The sequence below is a fragment of the Molossus molossus genome, unplaced genomic scaffold (genome assembly GCF_014108415.1).
Source record: "Molossus molossus isolate mMolMol1 unplaced genomic scaffold, mMolMol1.p scaffold_m16_p_7, whole genome shotgun sequence".
NCBI lineage: Eukaryota > Metazoa > Chordata > Mammalia > Chiroptera > Molossidae > Molossus > Molossus molossus.
Window position 1 is genome coordinate 1001067 of NW_023425401.1, and position 18064 is coordinate 1019130.

General features: G+C 62.7%; 1 protein-coding gene across 1 annotated transcript in view; it reads right to left on the reverse strand.

The window, feature by feature from the left end:
• TNS3 (tensin 3) overlaps positions 1-1792 on the reverse strand; it is a 123826-nt gene extending 122034 nt beyond the window's left edge. The window contains exon 1 of the mRNA XM_036247244.1: positions 1750-1792. The gene's annotated coding sequence lies outside the window, so the exon portion shown is untranslated. The remainder of the gene's footprint in view (positions 1-1749) is intronic.
• Positions 1793-18064: the final 16272 nt, after the last annotated feature.

Sequence of the window (18064 nt, forward strand, 5' to 3'; positions counted from 1 at the left end):
CCGGCCCCTTCCCTTCCTGCGGGCCTGGTCCCGGCCCCACAGGCTCCGCCCCGGCCCCAGGCTCAGGGCCGCGGGATCCCGTGACCATGTGTTTCTCAACTGCAATTGGACCGCGTGTATCAAGGGGCTTCAAAAAGTCTGCGTTCACTTCTTGGCGTAAACCCAAAACAGTGCAAAGCAGGGACTCTAACAGCAGCCGAGCTGGGGACGCGGCCCGGTGTCCATGCACATGTGAACGGACAGCGGACGAGCTCGCACACGGCCCAGAGAGGAAGGGACTTCACCTGCTGCACCAGGGCTGGGCCTCAAGGGCATTAAGAGTGAAACAGCCCTGGCCGGTGTGCTCAGCGGTTAGAGCGTCAGCCCGTGTACCAGAGACCCGGGTTCGGTTCCCGCTAAGGGCATGTACCTCGGTTGCAGTGTGTCCCCGGCCCTGGTTGGGGTCGTGCAGGAGGCAGCCAGTCCATGTGTCTCTCTCACATCGATGTCTCTCTCTCTCTCTTTCTCTCTCTCTCCCCTCTCCTTCCCACTCTGTCTGAAGATAAATGTAAAAATATCCTCAGATGAGGATTAAAAAAAAAGAGAGAGAGAGTAGAATAAGCCAGTCACAGAGGGGTGAACACTATGGATCCGCTTAGGCGAGGTCCCTAAAATAGCCAATGTCATCAAGACAGAAAGTGCACAGTGGTGTCCAGGCCGGGGGAGGGGTGGGCACAGTGTTGGGGGGCAGAGGCTCAGCTCTGCGGACGGACATGGTGACACCACACAGCCGTGTGGACGAGTTCAGTGCCCCGAGCTGTGGACTTAAAAATGATTAAAATAGCGTTGGCCGGTTTGGCTCAGTGGTTGGAGCATCGGCCTGCGGACCAGAGTCCCAGGTTTGGTTCCCACTAGGGGCATGTACTTAAAAAAAAAAAAAAAAAGATTAAAATAGTTAATTTTATGTCACATGTATTTTGCCACAATCAAAAAAAGCGTTTGTTCTTTGACCTTGAATGGCCTTCGAAGTCCCTCCAAGGACACGCCTGGCCCGCACTCAGCCCACGATGTCCGTCAGGGCTGCACACGGGCTACGGTGCCCGCAGGGCCGATGGTCACCGTGCTCGGCCGCCAGTGCCAGACGGGGCACAGTGCTGTGGTCACAGGGTGAGGGCAGCTGTCCACGGAGGGAGATGCAGGACACAGAGCAGCACCTCGGATGAGCTCGGTGGACCCCGGAGCACAGAGCGTGCCCAGCACGCCCCCCTCTGCGAGATGACAGTCAGCGCCTCAGCCGACAAGTCCCTTTGTGGGAAAGAGTCCAAGGACGACGCAGAAGCAAAGACTCATCCATTATCACAGACTCCTGCTCCTGAGCACCACAAGTGACATAAACTCCAAGCCCCGCCCAGTACGGACCTGCACCCCCGCCTGGGACCTGTCCTGGGCCGTCGGCTGGCTGTCCCCAGGACCTCCTCCCACTGTCTCACAGGCTGCCGTGGGGGGTCAGACAGATGGGGACGTGAGGTTCCAGCGGGAGCCCCTGGCTGTGGGGACTCAGCACAGCCCGTGGCCCTGGACCCACAGGCTGGAGGAAGAGCCCAGGCAGACAGAACACACCCGGGGAGCTGGTGTGAGCCCCAGAGCGGCAATGTCCCCGAGCTGTGGGAGGGAACCTCGGGGCAGTCATGGCCACAAAGGACAGCTTCACCCCAGACTTGTGGCCCCGGGGCCCAGCTCTCCCCTCCCAGCCCGCTGCCTGCACTGTACCTTTGATCCGTGTCCAGGACACCCGTGGTGAGGGGTGAGGGCTCGAGAGACTCGGCTGGTGATGGATTACAGCGGAGAACAGCGCCAGGCCCAGTGAATGGGGCCCTTTTGTTCCCCGCTCTGGGAGGACCGTGCGCAGAACGCAGGCGCCCCAGCTAACGGCCCAGCCTGGCCCCAGGGCAGCGCGCGGCCAGATGTGGGGCTGCTCCTGTCCCCGGCGGGCCGTGGGGAGCGGCACCCAGGCCTCTGCTCCCCTGGGAGGAGCCCGGCCGGTCACTTCTCAGGAGTCCCCGCGCTTCCTCCCGCGGCTGGAGGACTCCACGCACGTCGTCCACGCCTCTCGGGCCGGGTCCCACTGCTCATGGCCTGGTTCACAGAACCCACACTCGAGGGGCACCGAGACTCCGGGAGGAGGTGCGGCCCTAGCGCCTGCCTGGAGGGTCCCCTGGTGCCCTGTGCAGCCTGGCCGGGCAGGACGGCGACCGTGTGCGACTGGAGTGGACTCCTGGACATCGGATAGACCTCAAAACAGAGCCAGGGGCAGGACGCGTGGGTGCTGCCACCTCTCCAAGGAAGAGGAAGAGGAAGGCTGCGGGGGCACGCGCCCGAATTAGAGCCGAGGAGGAAGGAAGGGGAGCCCACAGAGCGGCTCTAGGAAGCAGCTGCGGCAGGAACCCTGGCCAGCGGCGGCCGCCGGGGCTCCCGGAGACTTCGCCCGTGTGCCCAGAGAGGGCTGGGGTGGGGGGACCTGACAGACCCCCGGTCCTCGAAGGAGTCCCAGCACTGCAAAGGGACTTGGGTTCCAATGGGGAGCCCAACACCCAGCACCACACCCCACATCCTCTCTCAGGCTCGGGCCCTTAGGGATTTAGGGGGCACTCACCTTCTGCGGACAATCACCAGGCCCAGGCTCTGTCCCCAGACACACCTGGGGTCCACCCTGACCTGGACCCACCAGCCCTGTGGGTCCAGTTTTTTAAACTCAGTGAGCCTCGGTACCCAATTCAGGAAAAGGACAAAGCCCCATCCTGCAAGGTTGGGGGACAATCAGATCATGCCGTCTGTGTAAGTCACCCCACCGTCAAAATAAGGCACTTTTCGTGCAAGGTTGCTGGGCTGGGAGCAGAAGAGGTCACCCCAGGGACACATTAGCAAAGGTGTATGTCCCGGAGGTGGCAGCTCTGAGCTCAGCAAGGCCCTGGCTCAGCGAGGGCAGCTCCACCAGATGTTTCCATCATCACGGACAAGGGCACCTCACACACACTCCTCATTCTTCAGCCCATTTGGGAGAAAATATGTTAGTTCCCAATCACTACTTTTTTTTTTTTTAATTAGCATAACTTTTTAAATGTCTAGGGGTCACCATGGTGACCGTCAACCCCTCGGTGCCATGGGTAGCTCCTAACAGTGGCCCAGGCGGCAGACACCAGCCTTCCCCGGCCTCCTTCCTTCTGTCCAGCAAGGGCAGCCCCCAGTGGGGGTGTGGACACCAGGCAGGGGACCCGGGACGGGGCTGTGTCTCTCAGACCGCACAGGGGCAAGACCACAAGCTGTCCCTGGGGCAAGGCGCTGGCCGAACACGCTCCCCATACGCGGAGTGCAGTCCTGCAAATTCTAGTTCTGTGGTTGGACAGGACGCGGACAGACAGCCAGCAAACCCCCGCTCCCACCTGAGCGCACCCAGGACAGCAGCCTGTCCTGAGGACTCGCCGCACCAGCGCGCAAAGCACCGTCTGACGAGAGGCGCTGACTCGTCGGCAGGGTTTGGTGGCTGCGGTTTTAAGGTCCTGTCCTTTTAAAACAGTGAGACAGCGTGGGAATAGACCCTTCCTTGCAGTGGGGCCGGCAGTCCCACGTGGGCATCCCTGGGATGAGGGGGCCACACCACACCCCCGTCCTCCCCCACCCCCCTCCTGAGAGGCTCACAGAAGGGACTTCAGCAGCTGGGACAACGCACAGAAACCAGAGGACACTCCAGACAGGTTTAACACCCTGGCTGACAGTGAACCACACACCTACTTAACTAACCAGCTAACCAGAACCCCTTGTTCTGGATCAACAGAGGTGACCGAAAAGGATCCAGGTGGGCCAGGCTGGCTCCAGCTCACCGATGATCCCCTGCCCCACCCTCACCCCGGGGGCTCACCAAGTCCTGCAGGAAAGGTCCTGGGTCCAGGTCAGTGTAGCGGGACTGCCCCCCACCTGGGTCCTGCTGCCCGGAGCAGACCCTTCAGACCCAGACACAAGATGGGGCTGAGAGAGCCTTGCTGCCCAGAACCTTCTCCAGGTTCCCCTGCAGGACAGCCCTGCACGCGCGCGTGCACACACACACACACACGCGCGCACACACACACACACACGACACACACACACACACACACACACGAGTTCATGGGGGCAGGAGGCGGGGAACAAAAGGCTGGCCCACAGCCCTGGTGGTGTGTGCCAGTCTGAGGCTGGAGGGCCGCCGGCAGACACAGGGCCGGAGGGCTGGCCCTGGGCTGCTCCTTCCCGGGTCCCAGCCTGGGAAATGGGCCTGCATCAGCTGCTCAGAGATCTTCCCGGCTTGGCCTCTGCCCTCACCTGTCCACCCTCACCACTCACAAGGCCCGCAGCCCAGGAACAGACTTTGACCCAGTGACCTTTAGCTCCCAGGGTCACATTTGCAAGTGGCTCCATTGGAAACCAGGAGGTGCCAAAGCTACTTTGTAGAAGTCGGTCCATTTACATCCAGGAGCTGCTCGTCAGCCGAGCCTGTAAACACAGATTCCTATGCAGCCCGACAGGGCCCAGCTCAGGACTCCTGTGAGGACAGGAGCCACCTCCGACCTGGCACCACCCTCCCGGGTGCACCACCCACGCCACACGAGACCTCCCGTTCTTTGCCTCAGTTTGCACATCTGCAAAATGGGTCTCAACTTCACTGCCCCCAGCGTTGTTCTTTGGGTGCGACGGGCCCACAGAGCCCTCGGCCGGAGCGAACACAAGCTCCGGTTCCGGCATCACTTTGCGTCTGCGGCCGCGACTCCTTCCAGGGCTCGGCCAAGTTGCCATCACTTTGTCTTTGAGGTCAGGGCTCTGGCCACCTGCCAGTTCCTGCTCGCTCAGCCCAAAGCAGGCGGGACCCTCCCCGCCCAGCAGGCCCCTCCACCCTCCAGCTGCGAGGCCCCTCGCAGAAATGCCTGTCTTAATACTTGTTGATTGATTTGCAAATACAACCTCTCAGGGCCCAAGGAGGGAAGACAAACCCCAAGGACCAGCGAATCTAGTTGAAACGGCAGAAACTACAGCACCTCAAGAACATTCACAGACCAGAGCCTCCAGGAACTACACCCAAATGTCACAAAAAGCTCGCTCTGAAGGGCCATGCAGCACTGATGCGTAACTTCTACATGCACATTTTCAGGGTATTTCGGGAGTCCTCCGAGATCCTGCATTCCTCCTACAAGGAGGGGAAAACGAGGGGAACTCTGCCAGGAGACCCCAGCCTCTGAAGGGCTGGGGCGCCCTCCGGGGTCGGGGGCTTCTCGGGAGGCAGACACCTGTGGAGGTGCTGGGGCGGCCCCACGCCCCAAGGCACTTTTATGCTTCAATCACGTTGGAGAGCGGGTGGGGCGGGGGTCGCCTGATCCCCTGGTCTTGGGAATAGAGGGGGGCTCTCCTCCTTCCCGCCACACAGACTTCCAGGTCACTGCAGGCAAAGGACCCGGCTCGGGCACCAGCCGGGGGACGCACAGAGGCCCGCGCCCCCTCCTCCGCTTGTCAGGCACACGCCACAGGTGGCCGCACCGGCTCCCGCGGCTTCGGAAGGAAAGCGGGGACCTGCCCCCCGCCCTCCACGGGAAGGGGCGGTAAGACACGGGGGACACTGCCGGCCCGGGCGGGCGAGGGTGCCCAGCTCTGCGTCCGTGGCAGGTCCCGGCTCGGCTCTCCGCCCGCAGCCTCGGACCGACCCGGAGAGTGAAGTCCACCCGGACGCGCCGCAGCCCCGGACGCCGTCCCCCGGCCTCCGAGCCCGGCCCGAAGCCCGATCGCAGCCGAGCGAAGTGCCCACGCGCCCCGATCCCCTCCCCGCACCCCGTCCCCGGACCCCGGCCGCGCCCGGTCCCCGCGCACCCGACGCCCCTCCCCGCGCCCCCTTCGCCCTCCCCGCGCCCGGGGCGCAGACGCGGGCGCCGGACCGAAACAAAGGGGGCGGGCGGGCCCCTCGTACCTGGGCGAGCGCGGCGCGGTCCCGCGGGGCGATGGCGCAGCAGGCGGGGCGCCGGCAGCGGAGGGCGCGGGCGGGCCGTCCTCCTGGCTCGCGGCCGCCGCAGGGCCCCCTCGAGGCGGCGAAGGGCAATCGCGCCGCCCGCGCAGGGTTGGCCGGTCACCTGGCCTCGCCGCCCTAACAATGCGGCCTTTCCGGGCGCGCGGCTCCGTGTGCCCCTGGGCCCGGCCTGGCCAGGTGGACCGCGAGCTCAGCCCAGCTCCACGTGTTCGCGCCGCGTCTTGGGGTGGGCGGGCCGAGTCCCGATTCCGACACAACTCCTCTCCTCCCTCCTTCCTTTCCATCCTCCCTTCCTTCCTCCCCCCCAGCCCCCCACATAAGGACCAGCTCTCAGGGAGGGAACCGGCCCTGCCTGCCTGCGGCTCACACTCTCTGGGGTCTTGCACATATGAAGGACACCGCGGGACAGGGGACCCCTCTGAGGTCCAGCCCATGGAGGGAGGGAGGGAGGCTTTGGAGGTCCCCTGGCTCCTTCCAGTGAGCAGGGCTCAGGCAGGCCCAGCCGACAGGAAAGCAGCCCCCAGGCAGAGGGGTGCTGGGGGAGGACAGCCAGGTAGGTGCCAGCATCCCCAAGATCCAGGGCCCCCCACTCATCTCAACCTCAATTTCCCCACTACTCTCCAAGCTGCTCCTGAGAGATGCACGCCCCTCTGCAGAGTGAAACTGCTCTTCCTCCTGCACCAACACCCACGGACGCCGGAAACCCAAGGACACCCCAGGACACAAGGACACCCCTAGGACACCCCAGGACACAAGGACACCCCAGGACACCCCCAGGACACAAGGACACCCCAGGACACAAGGACACCCCAGGACACCCCAGGACACAAGGACACCCCCAGGACACCCCAGGACACCCCAGGACACAAGGACACCCCCAGGACACCCCAGGACACCCCAGGACACAAGGACACCCCAGGACACCCCAGGACACAAGGACACCCCAGGACACAAGGACACCCCTAGGACACCCCAGGACACAAGGACACCCCAGGACACCAGGACACCCCAGGACACAAGGACACCCCAGGACACAAGGACACCCCTAGGACACCCCAGGACACAAGGACACCCCAGGACACAAGGACACCCCAGGACCCCAGGACACCCCAGGACACAAGGACACCCCAGGACACAAGGAAGGCTTTTGCAGGAAAGCACCCACTCTGCCTCCTGCAGACTGGGACGCAGTGTCTGCCACCTGATGCTCTTAGAGCCCCACTTGGAGGAGGCTGGGGGCTTGGAGTGTCACCAAGTCTGGCCCCAGTTCAGGGATACAACACCCAAACCCACCGTTGCCCTCGGGGTCTGGCCCCCGGTGCTGCCTTGCAGGGAAAATGGGCTTGTCGGAAACAGGGAAGAAGGAGGCAGAACACCATCCCCAAAGGGACATCTTTACACGCAGGGGACCCGGGTTCCTCCCCGAGAAGCGAGGCCCAGCCCCACGCAGACTCCAGTCCGACCCAGCAGCGCCCCTTTGGGAAGAGTGGAGGCGCCCTGCACGTTCCTGTCAAAAGCCAGGGACTCACCCTCTGACTGGGCAAGTCATTCATTCCCTGAGGCAAATGTGTCCTGCCCTCTGGGAGACCCCTGCTCAAGAGGAGGCAGGAAGTCCCCAGGGAAGGAGCCTCGAGGGAGGTGGGGAGGTCACCGCCAGCTGACCCCTCAATGGGGGTAAGGCTGGGAATTCTCCCTCTTCATCGATAGGGAAACAGGCTAAACCCTAGGGAACTGCCCTGAGTCCCCAGCGGATCCACCCACCCACCCTGCACAGCTGAACTGACTCTTTGAGGACACCCCTTGTACCCTGGGGGACAGGAACCTCAGACCCGGAGCCAGTATCGCCCACCGCCTGACACTGCAGAGCCTGAACGTCAGGTCGTCACAGGCAGAATGACTAAGTGAACTTGAACTTCACCAGGTATTAAACTGACAAGTTCACCCAAGACCACACAAAAAAGCAGAGGTTCTCGGGTGGCTTTAGCCAGCCTCTCCTAAACCTGCCCTCACATGGCTGCCCCTCCCAGGCCAGCAGGTCCCACCGCCTGCTGTCCCCCACCACACCCTTGTTTCGGGACCACAGTGTGTCGGGGGCGTCTGTTCACAGGGTGCCTGTCCTCACAGTCCCTGCACACCCCCAGAAGGAGCTGGCACACTGGACATGGTGTCCTTCTGCTAACCCGTGTGGCTGCCTCCCCGATTCCCCAGAGTGCAGCCCCCCCAAGAGTGGAAGCCTTCCCGGGTCCAGGCCTCCCCACTTCCCAGGCCGCAACTACGAGTTTCCAAGAACTCAAACAAAACCAGGCACGTGGCAATCATCTGGAAAGGGGAAAGTACATTTTTTCCATGCTCACCCACCCAAAGCACCTCAAACCCGAAAACAAAGTCTCAAACCAATTTAGCTGAGGGAAGGCAGCCTCGTGCCAAGGGCCCTGTGCCCTGCCCCAGCTGCCGCGGGGGAGGGGCTGGGCAGGAAGCAGCGGGCCCGCCCACCCCCAGCCCCTCGCAGCCCCTCTGGGCCAGGCTTCTGAAAGAACTTCCTGGAAGTCCGTCGTTGCCACGAAGATGGTCTCGGCAGTGGCTGAAGTCTGACCATTTTGTATCCCTAGATCAAAGACTGTGTCCCAAAGACTTGGATATTTTCTCTCTTTTTATTTCTTGCACCAAACCAAAGAGCCGCTTAAAGAAGCAGCAGGAGCATGATGGGAGCTGCAGCTCGCGGCTCCGTGACACGGTGAGGAGTCAATGCGGTGCGGTCCCGTACGATACCATGATAGCCGCTGGGGACACGCCAGCCCCCTCCTGCTCGCCTCTCCCCAAACACACACGTCCTCCCCATTCCGTGAGCCAGAGCCCTTCCTGACGCTGAGACCCAGCTCCCTCTCCCTGAGGGCCCAGGCACAACCTCTGCAGAGCGGGCCCTGGGAGCCACCGCCGGCCCCCCCGAACGGTGCTGCTGAGCAGGTCCTGGGAAGGGGCCCCTGCTGCAGGTGGCGGTGCTGTCCTGGGGCCACACGGGTCAGTGCTGGGTGCAAGCCCCCAGAAAGGGGGTGACAGACTCGGCCCCCCTCTGCAACTGAGGCTGTCCCCACAGGAGGCTGTGTCTTTGTCTCTGAAACAAAGAATTACATTGTGGGAAGAAGAGAGTGAGCCCATGGCTGACACCTGCTCAAGAGAGCATCCAATGAGTCCAGGGCGGGCAGGAGCAGGCTGCCGGTTGTGGGTACACGAAACACAGAGTTTATTCTCGTGTTATTATTACTGACTGTTTATTGTATACTTTTCTGGAAGATCAACTGTCAACCTACGTTTGCCCCGCCCCGTATAACAACACCTGACTTGTATCCCGTGGACGTAAAAGGAAGGATACAATCATTTCCCCGCTACGTTTTACGAAGCAGGACCAAGTGAACTGCAGGGCAGCAGTTTGCAATAACAACGCAAGGGGATCACAGTGCATCACCGCCGGACTCCCGCATCCTGTGTGTGCGTCTCATCGGCAAACCGACTCGGTCAGTGAGTGGGCAGCGTCCCGTCTGGCTCTTTCCTCATCGAGCACCTAACCCGGCAGTTCCGAGGGGTGGGCAGTGGGCGGCTAAGGCGTGATTCCCACACAGTGCCAGCGTCGGTGGGGCCCCGGAGGACCCCGTCACCCCAACATGGCCTGCGGGAGGGGAGCTCCCAGTCAGCACCCTCAGCACTCAGCTGTGTACCTCGTCTGGAACTGGGTGGGGCAGGGCCCTGGCCCCTGAGAGCCGTCTGCCCCCAGCACAGCCCCACACCAAGGGCCGGACTGACCTTGGGTGCTGACCTTGGGTCCTGGCCAAGGGCACAGTTCTCCCAGCCCACAGTGTCCCAGTGGCCCCTGGACAGCAGTATGTCCCCACCAAGAACAGGAGAGTGAAGCCTGTGGACACAGGAAGCCCCTCCCCCCACACCCACACCCCTGCAGGGCCCCAGACAGAACCAGAGCTGGGCCGGGAGGGGCCTGCAGAGGGGAAGGTGGCCCTGCCCTCACTCGGGCCCTCGGTTTGGGGCCGGGCAGGCTGGGAAGCTGTTTGCATCCCCGGCTGCTAACCAGGCCGGTCTCAGAGGGGAGTCAGCCTGGAGAACCAGTTGGTTCGCCCACACAGGACCTGGATCGTCACCCGCTCGCTGCAGTCACCAAAGCTACTGTATCGATGAGGACAGGAGCCCGTGGAGGAGAGCGTGGGGCTCAGGGAGCTGGAGGCCAAGTGAACAGGTGGCAGAGGGCCCGCCCGGCCACCCAGCACCTCCCCCTCGGGTCGCGGGAGCTCGGGCACCTTCCCCACTCCGGCCACATCCACCCTGTGACATCAGTCAGAGGCTCTTAGGGCCTGGACTGTGTTCCTCCAAATCCATGTACTGGAGCCCTCACACCCGGGACCCAGAGCATGATGGTGTTTAGAGTCGGGGTCTTCACCGAGGTGATGAATGTAACATGAGGCCACTGGGGGTCCAGTCTGGCCGTGTCCTCGTGAGGAGGAGGTGAGGGCTCAGACACACAGAGTGACGGCCATGTGCGGACACGGGAGCAGATGGCCGTCTCCACGCCAGGGGCAGAGGCCTGGGGAGGAGCCAGCCCTGGGACACCCTGACCCTGGACGGCCAGCCTCCAGGACTGGGCGAGAAAGCTGGCTCAGATGGGCCCGACGGGACCAGCACGCGCCGTGGAGACATGCTCGGTTCATCTGCGCACGCGTGCACTCCTGCGCTCACTCGGCATGCATCCTGCACCCAGAGGCCACCAGGCGCCCACGCGTGTCAGTGAGTGCAGGTAGCATGTTGGGGCTCACAGCACAGCCATGCCAATGCCCGAGAGCACACGAACCAGCCAGCAGCCCTGCCCCATCCGGCCTCTTCACCAAGCACACCTCCCCCCTTCCCCAAGCCTCACCCCGAGGCAGCCCCAAGCCCGGGCTTCAGGGACCCCGCAGTGAGAGGGGCCCCTGCTGGGTGGAGCTGAGGACCCAGAACCTCTCCCTGGAACAGCCCCGGGACAGCCCTCCATGCCCATGTCCCCTTTACAGTCCCCCCTCACTGAGATCTGCCTGCCCCCTTCCAGCAATGGGCCCAGCCTTGGGGTCAGTGATCCGCAGTCCAGAGGATCATCTTTGGCTGGTAGGAAGGCCTTCCCGGAGGTGTCCCCAGGGCTGAGGGGTGCAGGAGGGTGCCCTGGGGAGCATGTGTCCCCTGGAGGGCAAAGCTGGGCTCGGAGGGAGCCTTGGGGGACAGGCCAGGGCAGCCTTCCTGAGCACTGGCATTCAGGGGGCGCTGGGGGCAAGGCAGGGGCAGCAGGTGAGAGCCAGCGGGAGGGCTCAGACGCAGAAGGCCCCCCAGGTGGCATGGCCGGCTCCCTCCGGTTCAGGAGATCTGAGCAGGAACCTTGGCGCTCCACCACGAACACCTCCGAGGGCCCTGGTTTTCCGACCTGTGAAATGAGGCCACAACCCCTGAAGGCCGGTTCTACACGGGGACTGACTGAGGTGCTGTCCTGCGGCCCTGCCCTGAGCCCCAGCGGCCACAGGGCCAAGCGGGCACGCTGTGGGCGGGGCACAGGAGCCAGGACCCTCAGAGGGCACTGCTCTCCTAACTGGTCCCCGTCCCTGGGGCGCTGGGCTGGGAGCACTGTCCAGTCTCCCCGGTTGACTGCCACAGAGAGAAACACCACAGCAGACGGCCACTGGCCTCGTGTTCAGCAATCAAACCATTATGAACCGTGGAAGGAATTCCTCAGATGTCACTCAGCTTCCCACGGAGAACCCTGACGCACCTTGCAAATGCGTGATGGGCTGGGACCCGTCCCTGGCCTGGCTGGGCTCCCCCCTGACGTCACTGTGAGCTGTGACACGATGAACTTTAACCTCCCTCCATTCTACATCTGAGTAGGTTGTCGTCATGAACATCCGCACCAAAAATCGCTCCCTGCACCAGCGTGACCTCGTTCACTTCCTGTAAGCAAATTTCATTTCTCAGCAGCCGCAGAAGAAAACTAGGAAGGGCCCTGGGCAAGGCCCCGAGCAGCGCCCTTAGCTTAGCACCCGTGACCCTGCCTCATCTGGGCCCGCCCGGCCCGGGCCCCCGCCTGGCCCCTCTCCACACAGAGAACACGTTCCAAGAATCGTGTATCAAATCGTACCGTTTACAAAGGGCAACATAAGATTCCTTCTAAACACACCTCCCTTTGAAAATGAAACATGCGGTTGATTTTTAAAGAAGGCACATGCAACCTCTCAGGAATGCATCTGTTGCTGGTGGGAGGCTGGCCCCCACCGGCCCGGCTGACCTCCAGCTCCCAGCCCCGCGTCAGAACCTGGGGAGGCGGGACCGGACCTGCTCACAGGCACCCCGTGACACCTCCGGCCTCAGGCCACGTGCCCCGCTGGGTTTGGTTCTGGCTCTGAAGTCCGAGAGCGCCCCTCTGCTGGACAAGTGGGCCGACAATAAAGATAAAGGCCTGGCTCAGGTGTCTCTGCAGAGTGGGGGCCCCTGTACCCCCTAACTGACCATGGTGTGTTTTCATGCTTGGGGGCCCCACATCTCTCTTTATTTTTTGTTTATCTTCACCAGTGGACATTTTTTCATTGACTTTTAGAGGCAGTGGAAGGGAGGGAGAGAGAAAGAGAAACATCCATGCGAGAGAGACACGTCGATGGGTTGCCTCCCGCACGGCAGGAATCAAACCTGCAGCCCAGGTACTTGCCCTTGACTGGAAATTGAACGCACGAGCCTGACACTCTAATAACCGCTGAGCCGAACCAGCCAGGGCCTCGCGTCTCTGAACTGTGAGCTCCCTGGGGTACAGCCCGGAGCCAGCGGGACGGCTGGGTTTGAAATCCTAGCCGGTTATTCACTGTGCGGCTTTGGCAAGTTAATTGGCCTCTCTGCTGCCCTGTCTCTGTAAGAAGTGGAGGTGGGAGCAGAACCTACCCTGGGGGCTGTGGTGAGCACTAAGCCCTCGGTGTTCCCCCGGGTCATAGCCAGTCCTGGCACCGGGTGAGATGTGGGCCCTCAGCCACTGTCGCGGGTCCCCAGGCCCCAGAGTGTGACCCACACTCAGTGAGGGGCCCGGAGCCCGCAGAGCTGCACAGACCCTTCGACAGGGGCCCTCCACCTCCGCCGAAGGAAGCTGGCCGACTCCTGGCGGCTGAACCTCTCCTCGGCCCCTCCTCCGGATGCCAGAAAAGCCTCCCGCCCGGGGGTGCACATTCCAGGCCTGCGGCTCGTCACAGCCACGCAGGGGGAGGGGCTGCTGAGCGGGCAGATTCCTGAGCCCGCAGCTCCAAATTCCAGGCTGGGTCCCGGAATGTGCCTCCGAAGGCCCGCGTGTGCGTCCTCCCGCGTGTGCGTCCTCCCGCGTGTGCGTCCTCCCGCCTCGGAAAGGGGGTGCGCGGCCGGGGCTCAGCTCGGTCCCGGGGCTTCGTGGGAACCCCTCTTTCCGTCTCACTGGGGGGCGGCCTGGCAAGTGTGCACGCGCAGAGTCTGATGGGCTATGCCCAGTGGAACGGAGGCTCCCCCCAGAACCGGCCGCCTGACTCCGGAAGCGGGTGCCGGGGGGAGTCTCACAGAATCAGAGTGTTGTGCATTCTGAGAGCACCCCGAACACGGGCTCAGAGTCAGCATGTGGGGCTCAGTAAGGAGGCTGGAGGAGCTGCACCCCACACCCGCGCCCCCATGCTGTCTCCCACTGAGCCTTGCACGGAGTCTTCCCAGACTCCCCACGCTCACGCAGGTCTTACCCCCGTACTCAGCCACCAGAGCCAATCAGAGGGCCAGCTTGCTCAGAGTCTGCCAAACAGCACTTGAGAAACCCCACCCCAGGGTGGCACCCCGAGAAACCCCACACCCCCAATGTGGTACCCTGAGAAAACCCAGCTCCCAGGATAGAGCCCCAGGAAACCCCAGCCCCCAGGGTTACACCCTAAGAAACCCTAGTGTCCCAGTGTAGTCCCTAAGAAAACCCAGCCCCCAGGATGGAACCCCAAGAAACCCCAGCTCCCCATGGTTGCACCCCCAAAACCCCAGGCCCACATGTTTGCGTTTCTAGAAACCCCAGGATCCTGCAAGGTTATAACTCTGAGAAGCCCCAGGATCCCCAGGGTGGCACCCCAAGAATGACCCGGACCTCCAGGATTGCACCTGAGCCGTCCTATGACCCAGGCTCTGAGCACAGCGTGAATTGTTTTCCTCCCATGATCAGCGTCACGCGGGGTGACCCCGCCACGTCCTCGGGGCTGGATGAAAGCCCCGTGTGGCTCCCCGCAGGTCAGACCTCACCTGCCGGGCCCTGGCCTCCTCGCCACTGACTCGTTTTATCCCTAAGGAAGTAAATCTGTAAGTAACAGCGATGTTCCGTGTTCCTTGAGCTGGTGAGGTCCCCGGAGTCCTGCCGGTAGAAGCACAGGGCGGTGGTCCCCAGCTGCTCACCTCTGCGCCCCTCAAGGCCTCAGCAAGAGCAAACGCCGCAGAGGTCAGATGCCGCGGACGCCCACACACAAGGGTGGAGCCCAGCCTTCCAGAGATTTCCAGGGGCGCTGGGCAAAGACAAAGGAACGCAGCCGCGAGGGCCCCCCCCTGCCCCCCGCACGTTGGCTGCCGCCACTTGTAAGTGGAATGTCTCCCTAAGAAGCTGTAGCAGCTGACAGTCCCCTGATCCAAACGGAACTTCCTCCCGGGCTCCCGGGCTCCAGGCCCCATCTGGGTGCCGGGTCCCGTCAGCAGAGGCTGTGACCCGAGGACAGCAGACTGCACCCACGGAGGCTGGTCTGCGGGACGGGCTTCCTCAGCCAAACCTTGGAACCGAAGGAGGACCAGCAGGTGGGACCTGCCGCCGTGTCCCCAGACGCGGCGCCCAGCCTCCCCGGCCGCGTGGGGAGACCTGGAGCTTGACCGTTTACACACACGGACAACAGCTCCGACTCCGACATCTGGGCGCTCGTGTGCGCGGTTCAGCTGAGTAGAAGGTTCTAGTGAGAGTGTGCGATCCACTCATCTGAGGTTCTGTCGTGGGGTCCGTCCAGTCCCTCTCAGGGTCGGGGTCAGACAGGCCTCTCTGCCCACCACCCCCGCTGCTCAGTCCTGCCCGTCCCTGGGGCCCGGCCGGCACAGTGGCACCCGCCCCGCCCCCAGCAGGGGCACATGGATTTGAAGTCGCCCAGCTGAATGCAGCCTGGAAACCTCCGGCAGACTCGTGCCGTGGCTGTGATCGAACAGGGCCTGTCCTCCCGTGGCCTGGGCGTGGACTCCACCCTGCGGGTGAAGGGCCGGGAGTGGGGCAGTCAGCTTGGGGTCTCCTTAGGTCAACGGGTCGAGTACTTGGCCCTGAGGTCCCCGCCGCTCACCCAGCGCCAGCACCAGGGCCCGGCCCAGCAGCGGGCTGACCCCCAGAAGAGTTGGTCATCTCCACCTTTGGACCTACTGCGGCAGCGCGATGGCACTGCCCCTGGGTTCCATCCTGAGACGGCCTGAGACGCGGGGCAAAACGCCCAGCAGCGGGTTCACGCCTGACATCAGGCACACGCCTGGGCCTTAGCGTGCGCGTCACAGGCAGGAACTCGCCTTCACCCACAGTCTGCGGCAGAGGCTGCCGCCCCCTCAGGTGGGGACTGACTCAGAGCCAGGGTGGAACTCAGCTCCCCACCGGCCAGACCCCAGGGGCAGCAGGAGGCACCACCCGGTCAGAACCGGACGCGCCCCCGAAACCCGCAGCTGCCCAGGGCGTTACCGGGAGGGGTCCGCTCAGACCAGGAAAGACAAACACCTGCTCGGGAGAAACCTGGGGGGAAGGCAGGACGGTCCCCGCAGCCGCCGGTGGTCACGACAGCTGTTAATCTCACGTCACACGTCCCTTCCGTTTTCCAGCGCTTTGCCGTGGGCTCGATCACTTTGTCGTGTGAAAAACCCACAAAACATGGCGTTTGCAGCCCTGGCCAGTGTGGCTCAGCGGTTAGAGCGTAGGCCTAAGGACCAATGAGTCGCGGGTTCGGTTCTTGCTAAGGGCATGCACCTCGGTTGCCATTTGTCCCCGGCCCTGGTCGGGTTGTGCGGGAGGCAGCCAGTCAATGTTTCTCTCTTCCTCTCTCTCCCTCCCACTCTATCTGAACAAAAAAAAAAAAAGGAAAAATGTCCTCGGGTGAGGATAAAAAAACAAAACCAAAAAACATGACATTTGCCGGTGTTTCAGAACACTGAAGCCTCGCAGCACAGGCCCGTCCACTCCTGCGGTCTCCCTGTGAGGTCAGACAAGGGTCAGCTATGGGTGCTGCTGGCAGCATCCACGGGGTGCGTGGACGGTTCCCCTCTGGGAGCGAGGAGCCCCCCAGTCTCTCGGGCAGTGGCCTGAGCTGAATGGAAGAGGCAGGAGCAGCTCCACCAACCTGACATCTCGGGGGACAGAGCTGGGGGGTGCGGGGGCTCAGAGCACCTGGAGGAGGAAGGAGGGAGCTTCATGGGACCTGGATCGGGTGTGCACAGCCCCCCGCTGCTCGGTTTGATGCTTCGGGGTGAAGGTCAGGGTCCTGCTCCCCCCACATCCGAAAGGACCTGAACCGAACCCTGGAGAACTTCATCCTTTTACAATGGACCCAGCTCTTCCACGGCCCACGGAGCAGGGAGCGAGGCAGAGGCCCCCTCCCCAAGAGCCTGGGGGAGTGCAGTGGGGAGGGGGGAGGCCACTGAGCTGTCTGTGCAGCCAGGACAAAGGCCATCCTGGCCCCTCCCGCCCTCGGCCCCGGTCCCCAGCTCCCAGCACACTCCTGCAGAGCTCAAGCAGGGACTCAGGAGGGACAGTGGGGCCCGAGCGCGAGCGTCCTGTGTCTGTCTGATTTCCACGCTCTCGCTCTGGCTGCCGCTGGTCTTTCTCCCGTGTTTATCCTGAAGGAGCGGACCAGGGCCCGCCCTGCCCCGCCCGGACCCTGAACAGAGTGTTCGCCTCTGCCTCTGCCTCTGTCTGTCTGTCTGTCTGTCTGCCTTTCTCTTGAATCTGAGACGTTGGTCTCTAACTTTGATTCCAACGAGCACAGAACTTAAACGTTCACAGAACTAGAGTCATTTGATTCACTTTGGAATCACGTTCAATCCAAGAAACTTTTTAGCTGAATATTCTTCTTTTTCATTTTTTCTCCCCGAAACCACCAAAAACTAAATTGCGAAGCTCATGACACGACAGGCCTGAGTGTTTCGTCCTCCCGAGGGCGGGAGGGTTCTCTCCCGAACCAGACGGCCTGGCCCGCAGGGCTCCAGTGACCCCCAGACCAGCCCCGTCCCCCACTGTCACACTGGTCCCCCCGAACAGAGCCCACTCAGCGCTCACACACTGTGCTGCTTGTTTCCTCTTTCTGGGGTCTTCAGCTCCTGTGTCCCCCCCACTTTTGTGAGAAACCAGGTCAGTCATGGCTGACATTTTCCTCACCCCAGTAAGAGGCCCAAGTGCAGTCAACGGCACCCCAAATCCCCAGGTGTTCCTGCTCTCCATCCCCATGGCCGCCTGGGGCCCCCCATCTCCACCACCCGCCCCCTTCATGCCCCCCATCTCAGAGACACCCCCACTGAACTTCCTCCCATGCACACGAGCATGGGGGGCTCTCTCGCTGGGACTCATCCTTCCCTTTCTGACACCCCCTCTGCCCTGTGCCCCCATCAGCCTGCCTCTGCCCCCCACGATCCGCTGCCTCCGCAAGCGCCTGCTGCAGGGGTGCGTGCTCCTGGCCAGGCTGCTCGGACGCTCTCAGGAGCAGACCTGGGGCTCAAACACGGGCGTGGGGGATGGGCTCCGGACCCCCTTCCTGCCGAGAGCTCCCCTGCGACCCCCGCTGTGCGAGGGGCCCTTCCTCCACTTCGCAATCCGCTTTTAGGATCATCATCCCTTTTAAATAGGTTTTTACTGATTATTTAGAGAGAGAGGAAGGGAGAGAGAGAACCATGGATGTGAGAGGGAAACATGGATCGGCCGCCTCCTGCACGCCCCCTATCGGGGATCGAGCCCAAACCCCGGCACGTGCCCTGACCAGGAAAGGAGCCGGACCT